The sequence below is a fragment of the Camelus bactrianus genome, chromosome 5 (assembly GCF_048773025.1).
Source record: "Camelus bactrianus isolate YW-2024 breed Bactrian camel chromosome 5, ASM4877302v1, whole genome shotgun sequence".
In the NCBI taxonomy this organism is placed as follows: Eukaryota; Metazoa; Chordata; class Mammalia; order Artiodactyla; family Camelidae; genus Camelus; species Camelus bactrianus.
This window is the reverse complement of record NC_133543.1, coordinates 68,266,618-68,287,755: the sequence shown is the minus strand read 5'-3', so window position 1 is coordinate 68,287,755 and position 21,138 is coordinate 68,266,618. Positions and strand designations below refer to the sequence as shown.

The following is a 21,138-nucleotide window of genomic DNA, read 5'->3' as shown; positions in this document are numbered from 1 at the left end:
CAACTGCTGCACAAATTTCTCTTTACTGCTCAAATGCTCTGAGAAGTACAATCCCTAGGGCCGTGCTGTGCCATTTGGAATGAAAATGAGCACCAGAGGGAAACATGGGTGCATCTAAAGGTCAGTGGAATCTCAACCAGATGTTCTGCTCCCCCGCCACAGACTTGGCAGTAGGAGTGGTTTATAAATTCCACTTGGGGAAAATAAATGTAAACATTTTTAATAACATGTTTCCATTTCAACCTTGGCTCTTCTTTAAAGTTCACAATAGTCTCATATTCATTTTTCTTCTAATGTAGTCAACCACCATTTATGACCACAAATAAAATATTTTTAAATTTCTAAAACCAATCACTCCCCCTTCCACATATCCTCGCCATCCCCTCTTCCCTGAAACTGCTTCTCTCTCTGCCCATCTCAGTGAATGGCATTACCCATCTCACTCAATCCAGAAACCAGAGGGGAGCTACAGGTTTCTACCCTTGTCTCATCCCCTACATCCAATGTCATTACATCCTACAATGTAGTCAGTGAAAATGTTCCTGTCCACATTCAAAGGCATGCCTGGTTCCAGACCCTGGTCTCTCACCTGGACAATCACACTGGTTTTGTAACTCACATCCTGGCCTCTCACCTTGCACATTTCTGTTTGGTCCTCCAAGCTCTGGATAGAGTGAGCTTTCAGAACATTAATATTCCATCACTTCCCATCTTAGAGTTAGAATCCAAACATTTAATTTTGGTACAAAAGGCCTTTCATCATCTTCCACCAGCCCTCCCTCTAGCATGTATGACCCTATTCCTGAACCCTGTAATTCAGCTATGAAACCTCTTTGTTCAGCAATGCAACAAAAATTAGCAAGACAGCTCCTCATATTTAAGACTTTACGGTCTCTTAGAAGGAATGAAGCTATTGAACTATGTTCTATATAGTTGATAATAATCATGTCTGTGCAGTAGAAAATCCAATAGGTGGCTCTTCCATATCCGTGGTTCCACATCTGTGGATTCAACCAACCATGGATCGTGTAATACTGTAGTATTTATTACTGAAAAAATCTACATATAAGTGGACCCAAGCAGTTCAAACATGTGTTGTTCAGGGGCCAGATGTATCGTTAGATAGTGTCATAAGGGAGGAACAAAGTGCTTTATGGTTCAAAAGTTAAAGAGCATCTGGAGGAAGAATCAGTGTAATGTTCACTACATACTTCAAGTATACATTTGACAAATGGTTATAAGGAAAATAAAGGACGTTTAAGACTCAAAAGAACATTAGTCTGGGAAGGGAAGATATAGCTCAAGCGGTAGAGTACATGCTTAGCATTCACGAGGTCCTGGGTTCAAACCCCAATACCTCCTCCAAATGTAAATAAATAAACCCAATTACTCCCCCATAAAAAAAAGAAAAAAATTAAAAAAATAAATAGATAAAATGATACCAGTGTTTAAAAAAAAAAAGAACATCAGTCTGATCTTTTAAAGTCCTGGATCAGATTTTATGAATCTTATTCCCATGTAAGGAACTGAGAAGCTGTAGTCAAGATCATATAAGGAGGATGCTAACTTAGTGGGCATTTTCAGTGCCTGGAGCAGCCTCAGACTCAAGCTAGGTAGGTGACCAGGGGAGGGAGGACAGTGAATGGTTTGAAAGTGTTATTTGTAAAACATACAAACAAAAAGACTCTACAGCAAGAAGGAAGAGCTTTTTTTTTTTTTTTTTGACGGATAGCCTTGTTGCTGGCAGTGTAATATTTCTAATTTCTATGATGACTGAGATTGACCATTTCCTTCCACTCTGTCAGTTCCCACTGATTTTTGCTGACATCTCTTTCTAACATAGACCCTGTGGTTCACTCATTCACCTTCTTTCTTGCTGACTCCAACTTTTGCTAAAACTGCAAATCAACATCAAGCAAAGTGGCCGCTCCCTCCTACAGGACCCTGGGCTGTGGGAGGCATCACACAAACGTTCAGAGGCAGACCACAGGAAGTGCCAGGCTTTCTCTCTCTGTCCGGTTTTCAGTGCTGCCCATTCAAACCCATGAGCTGGCTCTCTTTCCCTACCGGTGCTACTCCCCACTTATTCTCAGGAAATTACATCATTCCTTCACGGCCAAAAGAGACAATGTCATTTTAACTTCTTTCTTTGCCAACATCAAGAAACTTTTCTGTCCTAACTTTCTATCTTATCTTCACATCTCAGGAAAATGTTATTTTTTGTTAAAGTGCAGATTCTGGTTGAATAAATCTGGGGTCTGGGGTGGGGCCGGAAATTCCTCATTCCTCACAAGCTCCTGGGATGCTTTGCTGCTGCCCTGAGATCATGGCACTTTGATGAACAACTCCCAGAACTCATCCCTGCCAAAGCCCCTGGAACTTCCTCTTCTCCAGACCTGCCATCTTCCCTTCACTAGGGCCTCTTTCCTCTCAGCATATAGAGAAGCATGTCTCTTAATTGTTAAAAAAAATTTTTTTTTAAATTAAAAGAAAAAACAACACAGAAGTTCCTGAATTAATAAATTCCAGTACAATAAGTTCTCTCTCATCATTTAGCCCTACATTTCATCTTTGTTTCAAAATAAGTTCTCTTGTATGTGTAGTTTACATATTTCTGTCCACATATCACTTTTAAACCCACTGAAAGTCCAGCTTCATCTCCACAATGACACAGAAATGCCTTTGCCAAGGCCATGCAAGGATACCAAATTCCATGGATAAGTTCAAAGCTTATCTTATGCAACATCCAGCAGCATTTGACTCCTTATTGAAACCCTCTTCTCCCCTAACTTCTGTCATATCATCTTACTGCCATCTCTATCATCACTCATTCACGGACTCATTCCCAGGGTACCATTCCTCTACTCTCAGTGTAAACGGTAGTTCCTTGGAGTTCCACCAGTGATTATCTTCCCATTGTTTATTCTCTCTCTTCCTAAGAAGCCACTTTCATGTATTCAATCACCATCTATATCCTGAAGAGTTCTAAATTAACTGATGCTTCCAGTTCAACTATCTCCCCTTGAGATCTTGTCTTACCCTAAACATGCCACTTGTTATAAGCCAAGGACATTTAAAACTCAGTATGTCTAAAAAAAAAAACAAAACAAAACCAAAAAACAAAACCAGTATGTCTAGATGTGAACTCTAGACCTTCCATCTAAACTTGCCTTTCCTATGTTTCTTCTTTCCATGGAAGATACCAGCTGCTAGCCAGTACTTAAGCAGGAAACACAGGTATCATTTTATCTCCCTTTCTCTTCCGCATTACTTACAGGCATATTCTATCACCTCTACTCCCTTTAATATCACTCCAGTTTATCCCCTCTTCTCCATCCCCACTACCACTGGTTCAATACGGACTTTCCCCATTCCTTTTCTGGAATGGTTACTGCTTTTGCCTCCACCAGGCTGGGTACCTTCCAACCCCACACCCTACACAGCAGCAGGAGCAATCTGGCTAAATCAAAATATGGTTATACCAACTCTACCATTTAAAAGTCCTCCAGCATCCCTGCAGTGCTAAACAGTCAAGTCCATTCTACTCAGTACGGCTTACAAGGGCTTCCAGAACCTGGCCAATGCCCTTCCTTCTCTTCCAGCTTCAGCTCCCTAGTCTTCTCCTGGGACCCTAAACTCTAGTGGTATAGAATCCCTTCCATTTTCCCAATGAGCCATAACCCCTTCTTGGCTTAAACTACTAACTTCTCCACTTCCTACTACCATCTTGATCCTTTATCAGAACTATTCCTGTTCACCCCACATGATCCACTCAGTCTTCACATCTTCCATGAAGACTTCTTCTTCCTCAGTTTTAATGAGGTTCCCTTGTACATTCTCCTATAAAATCCCCTCTCTAACTTTGTACTTGCCTCACTTCTGCTGGACGATAAGCCTCTTGGGACCTGGGGATATGTCTTGTTATGACTGTATCTGCAGGGATTTGCACAGCCTCTGGCACATAGGAAGGTTTCAATAAGTGCTTTTGAATAAATGAATGAAGTATCCTTAATAATTGACATCCTTCCATTGGCATTTCCTAGGAAGGCAGCAGATTCAGGGCCCTTTGGAGACAATGATGGGATTTGCACCTAAAATGGACCACCCTGATCTCTCTTCTCTCCACCCTCCCCACCTCTAAATTAAGAGAAAATCATTTGCCCTGGCAGGAATAAAATCAAGATTTCTAGACCCCCCGGGGGTGGTGGGGGCAGGCCCTAGCCTATAATTGTAGTTTATTTATTTGCTTATCAGTGCATGAAACTATTTTCCTATTTTCAGAGAGCTCAGTAAGTTTGTCAGTAATATTTTTACCATATGAAGCCTCAATCATTTTCCTACCTGGAAATAAATATTAGTGTCTAAAGTCCATTTACATTTATGATAAAAGGCCAGGGTCCCAGTGCAAGATCTAAATGATCATACAAAACATACCGGAGACAAAATAACACCTCTGAGTGTCTCAGCCCCTCAGCGATGCAGAGAGTTCCCTTTAAAGCTCACTTTTGGAGGCTGGTTATTCTGCAGCACTTCAAGCTTGGGCTAAACTGATTGTTTTTCTGGCTTAAATTGCATCACGGACCTCAAGGAGAAGAATAGGAGCATTTGGCAAATTTACAGCCTTTACACAAAATTAACTCGAGGGAATTCCCTTAATTTTGCTTCTTATATTTTTTTCTTCTTTTTTAAAGAACTGTCCCATTTCACAGGAATTCAGAACATGGAGTGTCACACACAGGATCTGCTTCAAGCTAAAGTTCTCAAAACAACAACATGATTTTGATGTAAATTCCTTATGGATTTGGGTACCACAGCCAAAGTATAGGAGAGAAGCTGGAATAACAGAGCTCAGATAATTTTATTTATTTTCAATTAACACTCTAATTCTGTCAGCAAAACTGGCACACTCTGATCTTGGACCAAGAATCCCTATTCGGAGGACTTCCAGTCAATACAAAATAATCTGGTGATTTCCAAAGTGGCTCTACTTCCCTTGTTTTCCAGTTTGACTCCTCAGTCTACAATTTCAACCACTCCCTTGTTAATATTTCCCATTCCTTTACTCCCATCATCTCATGCCTGACAAAACCCCAAAGCTGAGGAACAGCTAACACTGAATGCAGAGTGTACACCACCTACTAAGTATCCTCAGTACCTCATGTGTATTAAGTCACTTAATAATCCCAACTATCCTATCAGGTGTGCACTCTTCCTGTTCCCAGTTCCCAGATGAGGAAATGGAGACAGAGAGAGTAAGGGATTCGTCCAAGGTCACATGGCTATTCAATGATGGCCACCTGCCTGGGGCACACGTCCACAATATCACCGAGCTCCAACGAGAAGATCACACGAGCCATCAGACGGGTACCACAGAAAACTGTAGTCAGCATCCTCACCTGGACCCTCAACCTGTTCAATGCTTTCACTATGTTTCCCCAAGCTGCTGTCTTCTTCACTGTCTCCAATGACTGCCTCCACCCTCTTTTTCCCTTATCTTTGTACCCCTCCTACTTTCCAGAGAAAACAGAAATGATCAGACAGAAACTCCTTCAGCCTCCTACTGCCTGTGGAAGAGGTTCCCCATTTTCCATCTAAGGACACAGAATCCCATGCCCTTTTGCTTTCTAAGAGACTCTGTTCTACCAAGTATCTCCCCAACCTCCCTTTTTATGTTCAACTTCCCTCTTCCTCCCCACCGCATTCTCTCCCACCAGCATTTAAACATACTTCTTTCTCTTATCTTAATATCCTCCCTCAACCCTGGCCTCATATAGCTACTGGATGGGCTTTCTTTATGTCAATATTCCCTTACCACCCACCCTTCACAGCCTTCTGACTTTTGCCTTCACTACTCTGCAGAAAGTGTTCTTGTGAGTCATCAATAGACCTGTCTCAGCCCATATCCCATTTGCCACCTCAGCTGCATTTAACACTGCTGTCCCACTGCTCCCACCAGAAATGCTTCCTTTTCTTTGATTTTTCGGACGCCATGCACTGCTCATTTTTTTCTCCTCCCGCTTTGGAGACTTCCTTTTAGTCACCATTGTTGGCTCTCCCGTCTGCCATCCTAGGCCCTCTATCTTCTTGCACTGCACCAAAAGCTTCTAGGGATGCCTTGTCACCTCCCCTGGCTCCAAATACCATTCATTTGCCAGGGACACCCACCTCTCTCTGCCCAGCTCAGTCAATTCCATTCTGCTACTCTTCTCCACTTAGATGACGCATGTGTGCGTAAATTCAAAGTTTCTAACATAACCTCATTCTCTTTCCCCCAAATCCTGCTCCCTCATCCGTGTCTTGTATCCTTACTTAAATCAGGAACTTGAGAAGCATCTTCTACTTTATTCCATACATTTGTTCTACCACCACATCATGTTGGTTGATCTAAATATTGCTCACGTCCACTCATTTCTCTCCATTCCCATGGCACCATCCAAGTCTAGCCCACACTTTCCATGGCCTGGACTAATGTAAGAATTGATGAAATTGGTCTAAATTCTGCAACAAGGTTTTCACTCTGTTTCAACTCATTATTTACATTGAAGCCAGCGTAATCTAGTTAAGAAGTAAACCTGGTGATATCATAGTTTCAAATGCTCTTTAGATGCAATCCAAAACCCAAACTGGAGTTTTTAAAAACACTAAGAACTGGCTCCTACTTATTTCATTACTTTTATCTTTGGTCCCCCCTTCCACCAGCTCTCTACTCTGCAGTATCTCAAATGCTTCCTTGGGAGCCAAGCTTTTATTGCACTTAGGAGATGGTCATATGCAGCTCCTTTGACCCCTCACCTATCACCTCCTCAAGCACCCTTCTCTGACTTCTAGACTAAATTAAATCCCCTTAGTATGTGGGCTATTTATTTATTACAGATTTTGTCCCGTTGTTATTTATATTCAATATCTACTTCTGCTATACCCATACCAGAAGGAAATATGCCTACATAGTCAGCATTATATTTCTAGACTAGGCTCACTATACAGTTTGTGGACTATTTATTTTTACTAATTTTGTCATAATTTCTGTGTCACAGTTATTAGCTATCTACAGGCATTGTTAGATGAGCATTAAAGAAAATGTCACTTTGTTACTTAATTTATCCATGTCATGTCTAATAATACATTACCATGAAAATCACAGAAATGTCAGTAGGGCATCTTTGGTCATATGATCCACTAATGAAATAATCTGCCTATCACCTTTTTTTTCCCCAGTTGCAAGACATTTTGTGCCTTTGAACACAGAAAATGAAAACGGATAGTTCAATGCTTCATCTCCATTATGAAACGTGTTGTGTGGATCATGCTGTGTGGTGATGCCAACTTTGTTGACAAACATATGTCCCATGCCCCTCTCTCCAAGAATGTAACTGCCATTCTAGTGTGTTCACTCAAGCGTTTTAAGGAAATGAAAATAGGTTTGCAATTTTTCATCAATGAAATAGGCAGTTTTAAAGATGATACTAAATTTGCTGTCAGAGGTAGAAAGTTTGTTGGTTCAAGAAATTCTGTTTTTTATATGAACATTAGATACAGCTGAGTAATACAATCTTTTCTAACCTGTTTCTATCCCAAAGATAAATATATATTATTTTCTTTCCAGTGATAACCAACTTGTTTTTGGAAAGGGAGGTCATTAAAGTGTCCAAAATCGTTTCAATTGTTAAGTTTCACACATGACTCTTTGATTCTCAAAGCTATCATATGGGTAAAAATCACACTTATCAAAGAAACACAATAATGACAGCTCAGAGGCTGATGCTGAAACCTGAAAGTAATTGAACCATTTAACCACCGTTTTCTTGCTCAGAATTTCTCCTCAGGAATGACCCATTGCTAAAAGCCTGTGTAGCACGCTGAATGCATGGCTGTTCGGATAAACTCTGTCTACTTTGAGACATCTTCCAAAACTCAGACTAATGACACTCTCTTCCTGGTTCCCAATGGCACGGTTTTTATCCAAGCTCTGCCTTACCCTAAAGCAGTGTTTCTTACACTTTAGCATGCGTCAGAATCATCTAGAATGTTTATTAAAGCACAGGAACACACATCCTTGGGCCGCCTACCCAGAGTTTCTGATCAGTAGGTGTCTAGTGGGGCTGGAGAATTTGCATTTCAAGGACGTTCCCAGTGATAATAATGTGGTTGATCAAGGACCCAGGCTCAAAAGCCTGGCCACTCCTAACACCTCTTCATCTCTTTGTAATTTCTATCGGACAGTACTAGCCTGAAGGAATATCACATGAGCCACACCCTGAATTTCATAGTCTCTAAATTTAGTTTCAAATTTAACCACATTTTCTAAAATTATATTTCAAAATTCATCACATTAGAAAAGTAAAAAGATGAAATTCATTTTAATAATACATTTAACCCAATATATCCAAAATATTTTCACCCAACACATACTTGATATGAAAATATTGAGTGATTTTACTCTTTTTCTCCTATGCTCAAAGACAGACTAAATCTTTGAAGTCCAATGTCTGTTTCTGACACTTAGAGAACATCTGATTTTGGACTAGTCTCCTCTCAAGTGCTCCATAGGCACATATGACTAGTGGCTGCTATAATGGACAGATTCAAGGGAACTGGGGAATTGAGGGGCTCTGCGTGGTCTGTCCACTTCTATGACTTTTCACTATGTTTTCTCAGTTTTAAGATGTGTCTGATTGTCAGATGCACTATCAATTTCGTAACAGGCTTTTAGGGAAAAAAAAGAACAATTACATCATTAAATATACTTGTTGGTTCTAAAATGCATGCCAGTATAAGAATTCCCTATTTTTATACATAGAACCAAATATAAATATATCATGATGCACTTGTATTTCTCCTACAGCTTTGTCCTATCCCCATCCCCTCCCGCATCGGCAAGATAATCCACGTAAACCACCTAGTATTTGTGCATCTTTATTTTTCCCCCATCCTTGTATAATCCTTTACAAACACATACACAGAAGTTTGTCTATATTTGTTTTATTAAAATAGCATTTAATACCCACTTCTCTGCATAATTCCTTTCTTACTCAATAATAACTCATAAAAACCTCTGCAAGTCAGCTAAAGGCTATAATTCATTCTTTTCAATGGCTATGAAAGAGTCTATGGAGTGGGGCACCATAACTCATTCAACACTTCTGTTATTGGTTGGCATTTACACCTTATCCTGTTTTTCTTTAAGTACTAAGAAAAATGCTGTAATAAAAACAAAACTTTAGATAGACAGACAGACAGAGAGATCAACTGATCAGTCAGTAGATACCTATCATTGCCTACTCTCTTTTTTAATTAGGTTGCAATCTCTTTTAGACTTGACTTCAGACATTCACCATATCTGGGCTCTTTCTTTCCAACAAATGAAACCAGTTATCAATAGCAGTCCAAGCAAACCATTTTCAATCAATTTCCTAATGAATTCTTACACAGCCAATAACTGGTTCAAACTAATGCATCTCCCTTTAACCCTCACAAATCATGTTCTTCCTGTTCAGGTGTTTCCTTCATCTGTCTGGTTCCTGATAAATAGTAAACAAGCCTGGGTGGAAACCCACGTAATAATGATTCTTATTACTGCACATCCACTCACTTTGCAAAAAATATTCTTTGACATTAACAAGATTAATTTCTTCACTGATATTTTAAAATTAAAAAAAGAAAAATTAGACTGGGAATCAAAGGGCCTGGAATCCATTACCCATCCAAATTAGCATAGATTGTAACTCAAGTTAATAATGATAATCAGGATGATAAATCACAACATTTATTGTTAGTTCATGATAGGCACTGTTTGAAGGACTTTGCATATGTTAATTCACTTGCTTCTTCAAAACTGCCGAAAGGTGGATACTCTTATTGTTTTAATATTATTCCCACTTTATGGCTGAGGACACTGAGATCATACGTCTAGTAAATGGCAGAAGGATTGAAACACAGACAGTGTGACTCCAAAGTCCTATCTCCTCACCTAGAAAAAAAGCACTTCACCTGGGAAGTAAATATGTAGCAAATCACCTCATCTCCTCTCTCTGAACCTCAGTGCCCTCAGCTGTAAAATGGGTAGAGGAATACCAGCTCTTCCTACCATTAGGATTGCTCAGAAGAAATCTGAAAGTGATTTGAAAAACCACCGTAAGCTCTAACAAGGGGAGGTCGACTTGTTTCGGCGTGGAAGATTTGACTAAGACGATTTCATCGTTTGAAGCGAAAACTAAGCAAATAGTGTTTTAGATGACAGCAAACCAAGCCATTTTCTGACCACACACATCCCTGTGAAGGTGAGACTGGACATAGAGGGCCAGCTAACACAGACCATGAACTATGCCAGATTCTCACCACCTGCTGATTGGCCTGAAGTTAGAAAAAGAGCAGCCAGCCTCTACCTCTATCGTCCACCCTGACCGCATCCTTCCTCCTCTCGGCTCCAATCTTTGCATTTTGCTTAATTGGAGCACCACGCTGTAAATCTTACATACTTAAGGGCCCAGAAACTCTCTGGAGCCCTCACACTGAAATTTGTGTGGGAGCTCAGCAATACTGAATTTTCAAATAAAATGATTCACAGGCACCTGTAGGCCAGCCTCTGAGAAAACAATCCTTCCTGCTTCTTTCCACCTTAATCTGAGGAAGCTTTGCGTTCTTAGGCTTAATAAAATGGTTGGAAAGTAAGGTAGGAATCAGGAACTAAATGTGGGTTGAGAGCGGCACCCCAGTCTCCAGTCTGGAAACTCCCTCCCGCAACTGGAATCTCGTCACTGCTCTCCCTTAAAAAAGGCCATTGGTGGAATGTGTTACTGGGGAGGCTTCAGCCATTTCGTCCAATTTTAACTGCAATCAGCTCTAATTACTGGTCTTTAGAAACATTTTCGCCAAGATTTTAATAGTCGCAAATGGGTTTACCTGATCAGAAAGCCTATTTGCTTTTCCGGAGCTTAGTAACAACTATGAGAATTCATGAAGCCGAGAATTAAAATCAGTTAAAAGGATGAACATAATCTAATCCAATTCAACCCCAGACTGATGCCCACAAGCCTACTATTTGCTGAAACCATGATTTAGATGCCCTGCCAAATACATATAGGATGTTTATGACCTGCCACAATAGGAATCTGCCTCATTTATGCAGCAGGAAGACTGTTTACAGCCAATTTCTAAACGACACCAAGCATAAATAATAAATTTTCAAATCAAGGCCAGAAATGACAATACTCAAAAAAGGACTATTAAGCAATATGAAGTTGTGGTCGGAAGGAGGATTTTCAGGGACGCCATACCAATTTATAATCCAGAAGCCTCTATAAAATGGTCATGACCAGCCTGGGTTTCCTAATCTCTGGGAAGGAGGAGGCTTGGCTATGAAAAGGATCTGGGTCAACAAACAACAAGAGCAGGGCATCTCCTAGTGAGACATCTCAGTGTCCGCCTGGCGGCCTTCCCAGCTGATGGCTAGAACCACACTCTTTCTCAGCCATATCTGCTTCTTGGGAGCAGTTCCTGCTGTGCGCTTAGGGAGAAGAGGCTGAGTAACGCTGCTGGAGGGGCTCCATTCTCGGCCCCACACAGACTTTGTAGCCAGACCTTCCCCTTCCCAATCACCTCTTTACCTACACATATGCACACACGCAAAAACAGGAATTTAAACATCCTCGCCTTTCCCTCTAATCCACAGCATCCCAGGTGCAATTAAAACCCGGAGGAAATGAAAAGTAGTCCTACTTACAGGCAGACTGACTCCCGGGGAGGGAAGCATGGAAGACTTGTTTTGTGTCCCAGTCACTCACTCACCAGCTGTGTGCCTGAGGAAGACTTCTGTGTCTCGCTGTCTCACCTGAAAAACACAGAAAATGGTACATCATGTGAGGAAGAGATCAGGTCTTAAAAAGAACTCCAAAAGTGCTGGCTGAGTTAAGTGTTGTCAACCGGATCTGCTCCTCCCCTGGGCTTCCTACAAGAGAAAGCTGGGGAGTCAGGAACGGGGGAATGTGCGATTTTGACTGATGTTCAGAGTAAGTAACAGCACACACACTAAAAGAGATTCTACCCAAGGAAAGGGGTCAGAGTAGGAGGGCTGAAATTGAAGCTCACCCATTGTTCAGTTCCCTGCCTTTCCTCAGGTCCTTTCGTCTCCCTGGGCTTCACTTTCCTCACTTGTACAGTGGGATTCATGATAATACCTTCCAGTGTCACGGTGAATATGAAATGAGAAAACATATATGAACATGTTCTGAAAAAATTGTGTTCTAAAGGATGCTCCCTCCCTAGGTCTAGGCCCTCAGCTATGCTGTCTTGTTTCTTTACTTTATAGCATGGAATGACTTGAAACACCTTATTTTTCTGCTTTTTTGTCTGATTCACTCCACTAGAATGTCAACTCCCCAAAGGCAGAAACTCTGTCTTATTAATAGCTGTGTCATCAGGCTTAGCGTGGTCTTGTTCTGAATGAATGTTTATTTTGTCACCTGATCGCCAGACAAGCATACTCGTAGTCAGCCCTAGAAGATTTCTGAAGCAGACGAAGTTTGTCCTCACTGACTCCTTTCCCATCCACCCTAGCCTCAGAAATGAACAACCGTCTCCTTCCTATGACTGGGGAATCCTCTATGTATGAAGAATCCTCATTTCTCCCTAGAGAAGCTAAATGCCAGGTACCCATGGTCCAGCCTCCCTTGCAGCTAGGGTGCTGGAACTTGACTAGGCTCTGTCCTCAGGCTCACCTACTGCACACTTTCAACCGAAAGCTAGTGATTTCAAGAAGGACTACACAATCTCCATCCTGCCAAGACTAGGCAGAGAGCCAGCTCTACCGATGGTCCCCACAGCAGTATCCAAGGTCCTGGGCTGGTACTGATGGAGTAAGCTGCTATAACTGCACCCAAGATGTGTCATCACTTGGTTAGATCCATGGCGTGATTTTGGCCCTTGCTCCTAATTCTATTACCTCCAAGCTTGATTCTTTTGGCTATTCTGGATATTCTCTAGATACAACTTTCTTTAATTAGTGCTTTTTACATTTAAATTATCGAAGACTGGCTTGTTGCTTGGCTGACAGGATCCTCCAATTCCCCAATCTCCATCAGATTGAATGTGATCCTGGTCCACTAAGGGACCCTGACTAAGCTATCCTCCTAGAAATTACCTGCTCCCCCTCCCCAGCCCTTTTCCTTCTTCCCTCAGATCAAATTGCACATTTCCTGGTGCCTTTTCCCTTAGGACCTTACATTCTATAAGGGATGATCTGATCAGTTAATTCAAGCCAATGTGTTCATTGCTGATGCTAATTTACTATCACCTCAACAATTTAGCAGATATTTTTTAAGCCTCAGAGCAAAGGAGAAAGGAATGTGCTTTTACTATCACACAGTGTCAGGGCCTGTGAGAATTCTACTCTTTGCCTGCAATCTCAAAGGTCCTACATCCATCAACACATATCACGTATAGTCCAATGATAGGTGCACTGTGGGACAATCATATAGTGACATTGGTGCTGTTTATGGACTCAGTCTTTACCTCATGATCATAAATATGCATGCACATACACAGACGTTTGCATGCACACAGACACACAACCCTACCTACCTTTTCTCCTGGAAAGATTAACTAAGACAAATTCCTGGCATGAAGTCCTTAAGAAATTATCACTACGTGTTTCTTTTAATTAACAAATACTTCTGTATCTATATTACTAGGGCTGGGCCTGATATATATGTAAGGCCTGATCTATAATTTCAGAAAATAATTTTGCTTCCAATATATAACTAGCTAGTTTATACTATTTCACTCAGTTAGGCAAACATATACAGATTTTTTAATATTTGCTAGGTACAGAATTAGGCCTCGACCATAAAGAATAGCATATTCAATTTCTGTTTTCAAGGTGCTGACAATTTCAATCATACCTGACAGATGAGACCGCCTACATTCTTAAAGATCTCTGAGAAGATCTCACCACACTACGGGCAACTGCCACACTCAATTCTCAGTTGTCTGAGCAATTTGTGTGTGTGTGTGTGTGTGTGTGTGTGTGTGTGTGTGTGTGTGTGTGTGTTTCCAATTCCTTGAGAATCAATGCATCTTCATTTCGTCTTATTCTGGGTGTCAGAAGAGAAAAAGAACAGTTGGTCACCATTCTTCCCATAATAAGCCTTTACTCCCTGAGCGTTATTGAGTTATACCTCTGTCGTCTTTTTCTAGATTAAATAATTCCAATCCCTTTAACCTTTCCTCGGAGGTCCTATTTGCCAGCCTTCAGTTTAATCATTCACTGCTTCCCTCTGGAGCCTCTCCAAGTCTTCTGCATTAAAATCTGTTGCTTTTGCCACTGAGTTCACTCTTCTAAGCAACTTATTCTTTCACATAAACCAAGACAAAAGGAAAGCAACCCTCAGATATAAAAGGGAGAGAGTAGGTAGAAGGGAATTCAAGTAGGACACTCACATGCTCAGAGCAAATCAGCATTTGCTGTCACCACTATCAAGGAGAAAGGGCCAAGACCCGAAGAATCTCTAAATAGTGCCAACCATTTTGCTTGACAAATATCTAAATTACTTTTAAGCAGATAAGGCTATTAACAGCAAACTTGAGGCTTGCTTTAGTTACACCTGAAGTTCTCAGATGAGTGCTAATAAAATCGCTCTTAATAAGATCAAACAGGAGTTTCTGACTCTCTGAAGTACTTCTGGCTGCCAAGCAGACTGTCCAGAGGTTACTATGTTATTCTGTTACTCACAGGCAGTGCCTTTGACTGGGAAATCCTGGCAAAGCACAAAGGATCCTTCTTGCACTCTGTCAATCAATATAAATTAATATTTCCTGAGCTGAGAGGGCAGGAATTCTAAATGACTCTTAAGAAATGATGTATAGAGGCGGATCAAATACATGCTGATCACTGTATGGTACCAACATATGCAGAAGGGGGCAGACGTGAAACCTGGAGCCATAGTCAAAAGTCTCTTCAAGATAAGCATGGTGACTTGTCAGATTTCTTTCTACCGAGATCCCTTACTGCCTTTTCCTCTCATTGTGCCTCTGAGATGAACTTGCCCTCTGTGAGTCAGTCGAGTGCCTCTACTCACACACACACACATACACACAGAGTTAAGATTCTACTGACACATATTTCCAAATCCTCTCAAGAAACTAGGAAAACTCCCTGAATAATATTCTGCCTGTTTCAGAGACTTCTTTGTTTTGAAACCACTGTTTAGGAAAAAAAAAAAAAAAAGATTTTCCCATCTGGAAAAGTTAAAAGTATACAATTTGTGTGAAAAGAGTTGGTTAGATGTGGGGAGGTGGAGCGAGAGAACTGCTGGCTCCCCTGGGCAAACAGGGAGCTAGTGCTCCTCTAGTCCACATTCTGAAGCCACTGTGGCTCTGGTCAACCCCTGTCTGGCCGAGAACTGGCAGGGCTGAGAGAGGTCTGTCAGCGGCAGTCCTGGGAGGACCAGCTATACTCCGAAAAAGTCTCCTTGCCAAGTTCTCTCAAGACGCTCTCAGTTCTGATAACAGAACAAATGCATGACTTGGTGTGGAATTTTCCCGGGAGGTGTAGTCCCAAAGACAGTCCAATCTATCAAACAATGACTTAAACTCTAAGACTAATGGAATTAATAATGTGATCTTTAAAGAATCAGCAGTTTAGACGGCCAAGAACTTATAACCACAGCATCTTAACAAGAAGCGCCCTCCTGGGTGAAAACAGACAATTCGCTAAGCTGTTTAATTATCAGCGTTGACTCATTACATCCCTCCTACTCTCGCTGCTCTTCACGCCCAGGCACACGCCGAGGTGCGTGTCCATCAGAGAGCAGGAAACACACAGGCACACAAAGGCCAGTGCTAAGTGCAGGCACAGTTCAGCTCTGGGAGCTCTAAAACCGTGCCCAGTAAAGCCATAGCGTATTAAACAGTTCTGTGTTAAGAAATAGATGTTGTAATGGGATAAGTACCATTATTACAAAGGCAAGATCCCAATTATGAAGGGAACTACAAATCGCCCCTGATTTCACTTATTTGATGGTAAAGACAGTCTTGTAAATTCTTACCAAGTGGTAAGAAAGTGAAAGTAGGGCGCTGATACTGATGTATGTTGCCATGTTACTTTGTAGTGGCCGTGGCAAGTGGCTAGCAATGCTGGATGAATAAATCACAAGCAGACACAACTCAGGGCTCCCTCTCTTTATTCAAATACGTACTTACACAAAATCGTTTCAAAGAAACAGCAGTTTCCACCACCCACCATAATCCACTGCAACTTGGGAAGCAATTTTTATCCCACTCGAATTTGAGAAATAAGATCACCAATACCAAACACTGGCATTTCTACACTGGGAAGGTTAAAAGGAAATATAAACAACAACAACAAAAGTGAGAAAATAAATAGAAGGAAATGAAGAGAAAGGGGAGAAAAACAAGAAGAAAGAAAACTGAGATAAGTGAATGTATAAAACATCCGTCTATAAAGAGCAAGTAACATTTTCAGTAAAGCTTTTTTGCATCTGAAAAAGTAAAACAAAATTCCTGCTGACTTTCAAAAGCCAACCCTTGGGTCATTCTTTAAAAAAAATAGCCAGCAGATTAGAGGAACTCCATTTATAAAAATCAAATAAACGAACCTCTAACAAACCTTGTTTGGGACATGAATAAATCATTTGGTCATGAATTATTCATTGTTATCAAGAAACAGGCTGAAGGTTCCAGGAACTGGGCTCAAGGAGGTACTGAAACCAGGGAGTGAGCGAGTTCATTGGCTCACACCCACCGTGGGAAGGGAGAGGACGGGCCACGGGGGACTGGCAACTGCTGCAGACCATTTTGGACCCAGACTCAAGGTTCAGGAGACACCCTAGTAGCCTTTCCATCCCAGAGCATAAAGCAAATAAGAGTTAAATCCACAGAACCTCACCTCAGAAAACGGCATGTACTTGGTAACAGACAATAAGACTTTTTGAGCATTAGATCTTTTTTCTTTCAAATGCATCACACACATGGGGAATATGAGCTGTGTGCAACAGATAGGAGGAATTGAAAGTTTGCATTTAAAGGAGAGCTAGAAAATTCCTTAAAGATACACTGTTAAGAGTAGTCTGACCTACTCATTCATGGCTTTCAGGTTTGGACTTTATATTGGGGTGGGGGAGGGAAGAAAGGGAGCCTCTTAGATTTAATCAACTAATCCACGATCGTATGTGTTCCAGGTCCAAACTGCTTTGCAGGAACTACGATAATTCCGGCTGGCATTGAAGTGAAAGTGGATGAGTGTAACATCTGTCACTGTCACAACGGGGACTGGTGGAAGCCTGCTCAGTGTTCCAAACGTGAATGCCAAGGCAAGCAGACTGTGTAGAACAGATTCCCAACCGATGACGAGTTCTTAGGAGAATATGCTATGGCTTCGACACTGCACACGTTTGAAACAAGACAGAACAAACAAACTCCTGCCAGCTACAACAGGGTCACCAGCAAAACCTTCTAGGGTTGACAAAAGTGAATATTTTACTAAGAGGAAATTTCTCTTTCTTTCTTGCTATATAAAATATACATAGTATATAGCTATAAAAACCGCTTTTGTAATTATCCATGCTTGATGGTGACTTGACATCTGGATTTCTGGGACTAGAAGAAATAGCCTCATAGGGGCTCCTTCTCTGGTGACATCTCTGGCCTGCCAGCTCATCATCAACTGATTTACTCCATTTTTTACTCTTCTGTAAACATGGCATTTTTTGCTCTTGTAGTAATTTTTTCCTCTTTGGAGTCTAAGGGGCCAGATTTGACTGCAAAGTAAAGTTCTGAGTTGTGTCAAACGAGCTTCGGTAAAGCAATGTCAGTAGGGAGGACCCTTCCTGACCAGGAAGATGCAAAAGCATCCAACCAATCGCCTCCCTCGAGGGAGTCACGCCCTGCAGGGTCAGGAGAGAGATGCGCAATGGACAGACCCACTGCTGGGCTGGGTGGGGAACCGGCGCGTGGTGCATTACGCAGGGGCTCACAATTCGATTCTTAGAAACCACACGTTTTATACACCAAACCTGGAAGCTGCCAATCAAAAAGTAATACATGAAGAACACCATAAGCTTGACTAAAGAATCCAAAGGGAGACAGGTAGTCAGAATTGCAGCGTTCATCACCAGACTCTCTCATGATGCTGAATTTAAATTCGGCTTGTAACTAAACACACTCTGAACCCGCTCTGTCACCTGGCGTGGCAAACACCAGAACCAGGGTGAGTCACCCCACTGTGAATCTGAATCCTTCTGAACACTTCTGGCTTTTGAGTTCAGGTCTGGCTGAAAGCCAGTAGTCTACACAGGCAGTCTTTCCAGTCCGGGACTATGTCTGCCGCATTATAGTAACAGCCGCTCAGCCCTGTGTCTAAAACCCTGATTCAGGACACTCTTTCCACCTCAAGTGCTGATTTAAATTAAAGATTAGGGTAGAGGAGTCTTGCACAATACAATTCCATTTATTGAACTTCTTTTTTAAATGTATATATTAAATACTGAACAATTAAAGTGAACCTTTGAAGAGACTCAAGGTTGCCCTGGTAATGCTGCTAGTATAGTAATAGAAAAAATAAAACACACAGGGTATCTGACGCCACCTGGATTCAAGTGCAAATTTAGCAAATTCTGAAACCACATGGCATAGCTAGTCGTTTATTCCACTCTCTGTCGATAACCCTGGCGAGATCTGGCAGGGTCCTTGAGGAAACTTGAAGGTTGTCTTCATTGTCGACGTTCTTTCCTTTTCTGCTCCCCACCCCCACCCTGGGCTTGGCCACAGCTCCTGTGGAGTACTGCATTCCAGCACTATTGACATTTGGGGCCGATTAATTGTTGTCTGGAGCTGTCCTGCGCATTTTTAGGATGCTTAGCAGCATTCTTGGCTTCTGTCCACTAAAAGCCAAGAACAGCACCCTAACTATCATAACAGAATGTCTCCAGACATTGCCAAATGTCCCCGAGGTGTGGGAGACGGGCAAAATTTCACCTGGTTGAGAACCAGTGGTCTAGAATAATCAGTATAAAGTGGGTTTCTACCCAGGGGACAGACCAGGCAAGGTCTGGCTGAGGCTGGGGCTTTGCTGAGCCTCTGAGCCCTTCCAGATGGGCACCATCAGCAGCCCCGACGGGGCGAGTCAGTCTCCTCCCAAGGGAGTGATGCTTCTACGCCACAGGTCCACCCTCAGGACACACATTTCTTTAGTCTCATCAGCTGGGTTTTCATTTAAAATTGTCAAGCCTCTCCTCCCTGGAAACACCTCCTGTCATCAAGAAAGAGTTGTCATTTTCAAAATCAATGTGTTGACGAGTTGGACCTGACACTTCTCACGCACACCGTGCTCGTGTTATGACACAAGTAGCCACGCCGGCGCCATCCGAGGAAGAACATCGAGCCACCTTCCCTTAGAACACCAATTTGCATCAAGGTTGGTGCTTTTCAGTTGCCACCCTGGATACATCATATAGACAGTCATGAATCATTCATGAACAATTCTGCATGATTTATTCCTGCACTCCAAACTAAAGGCACTCCACACTTCAGCCTGTGTCTGGACAGAGATGTATTATAGAGCTTTCTCTGCCCTGAGGTTGCCTATTGCCAGCTTCAAAAATCTACACTCTTGGAAAGAAATAATCATAATAATAAATGACAGGAATAAGGTTTGAAACCCAGAAAACATCATTAATAGAGCCATGTAGCATAGTACCCCATCTATTATTAAGGAGTTACTATGTCCTTTTTAGGAAATAAAAGGAGAGAACAACTGGGAAGCCAGGGTACAGAAATTTTGCATCAAAGTCTTGGCACAGTGATGGTCACAGCAAGAAGTTTCTGGAATGGAGTATAACATCCAACAAGAAATTCTCTTCAGAGAGTTTGCAGAATGAAGGCTGCTCAGCGGCCTCTGTTACCAACCAGAGAGAGGGATTTTTTTTTTTTTTTTTTTCTTTTTTGTCCTCGGCTCCTACCCCCACCCCCTCCAGAGTTTCACTACAAGCTGTTTCCTTTAAGACTCTGTAGCACTGACATTCTCCCCCTTTCGGGAGAGATGAACCTATACTGTGACAGAATTTCTCATCAACTGATAAACATTTTACAACTTCTTTCTGCCCAGGTCACTGAGAAATTCTTTCCAAACTCTGTAGAGTTCTGGTCTTATCTGTGGTTGTTGTTTTTTGATTTTTTTTGTTTTTTCCTTTTGAAAGCTCTGTTTGCAGCCACCCTGTCACATCCACCCTCCTATTTCTCCTCTGCCTTTGGTTCTTGGCTTTAACCACAGCTCTGTTTAAATAAGGGAGCAACATCCGGTTTGTTAGCTGATGCCTGTTAAAAAACGATTCAGTTCCTAAAATCTTTGAAAAACGGTGTGCCTGAAAACTCATGAGAAAACAAACAAAACTTAACATTAAACTGTAAAAAAGGGGATTCTAGCAACAATATTTGATGTGTAAAAGAATATATTATTAAAAAATTATTTTGTTAAATATAAAGTGTGTTAACCAGCAAATGCTGTTTGTGGACTATTTCTCTTCCTAAATTTCTCCCTTTTCCCTGCTCTTATCCTTTAATGACTCATTCTCAGGGACTCCTAGCTGACCAAACATGTGTCATTAGAGCTCTATTCGATTAGAATTAAGCGTTAGCTTTAGCAATGGCCAGTGTACACTTTTTATTTTTCATTATGTAAGGCAAGGTTGACTTTGGGATCAGAGAGGAACTCAATACACCAGCAGTGAGAGCGTAAGTGTTGGGAACAATACTTCCCTGACCCGTATCCACGCACACTACTAGTGATAACCTGTAATCACTGACACCTGCTCTGTGGCAGCCCCCGTGCTATGCACTGAACCCGCAGTGTTCTGTTCCATCCACACAGCACACCTACCAGGAAGGGACTCTTATTATCTCTGCTTTGCTGTTAAGGAAACCAGGATACAAAGAAATCAAATGCTTTGCCCAAGCTCACTGGATCCTAAGTGGCAAAGCAGAAATTTTTTTACTGTAGAAGTTTTTAAACATGCACAAAAATTGAGAAAACTGTCAAAGTAACCATGGAGTAACCATTGCCCAGATCCAACAGTGCTGAAGATTTTGCATAAGGCTTCAACTCTTTTTTTCTTTAGTATTTGAAAGCAA

General features: G+C 41.6%; 1 long non-coding RNA gene across 1 annotated transcript in view; it reads right to left on the bottom strand.

The window, feature by feature from the left end:
- Positions 1 to 21,138, bottom strand: part of LOC141577731 (uncharacterized) — a 222,323-nt gene that overhangs the window by 172,701 nt on the left and 28,484 nt on the right. The window contains exon 3 of the long non-coding RNA XR_012507093.1: positions 11,720 to 11,827. This is a non-coding gene — a long non-coding RNA (uncharacterized LOC141577731). The remainder of the gene's footprint in view (positions 1 to 11,719; positions 11,828 to 21,138) is intronic.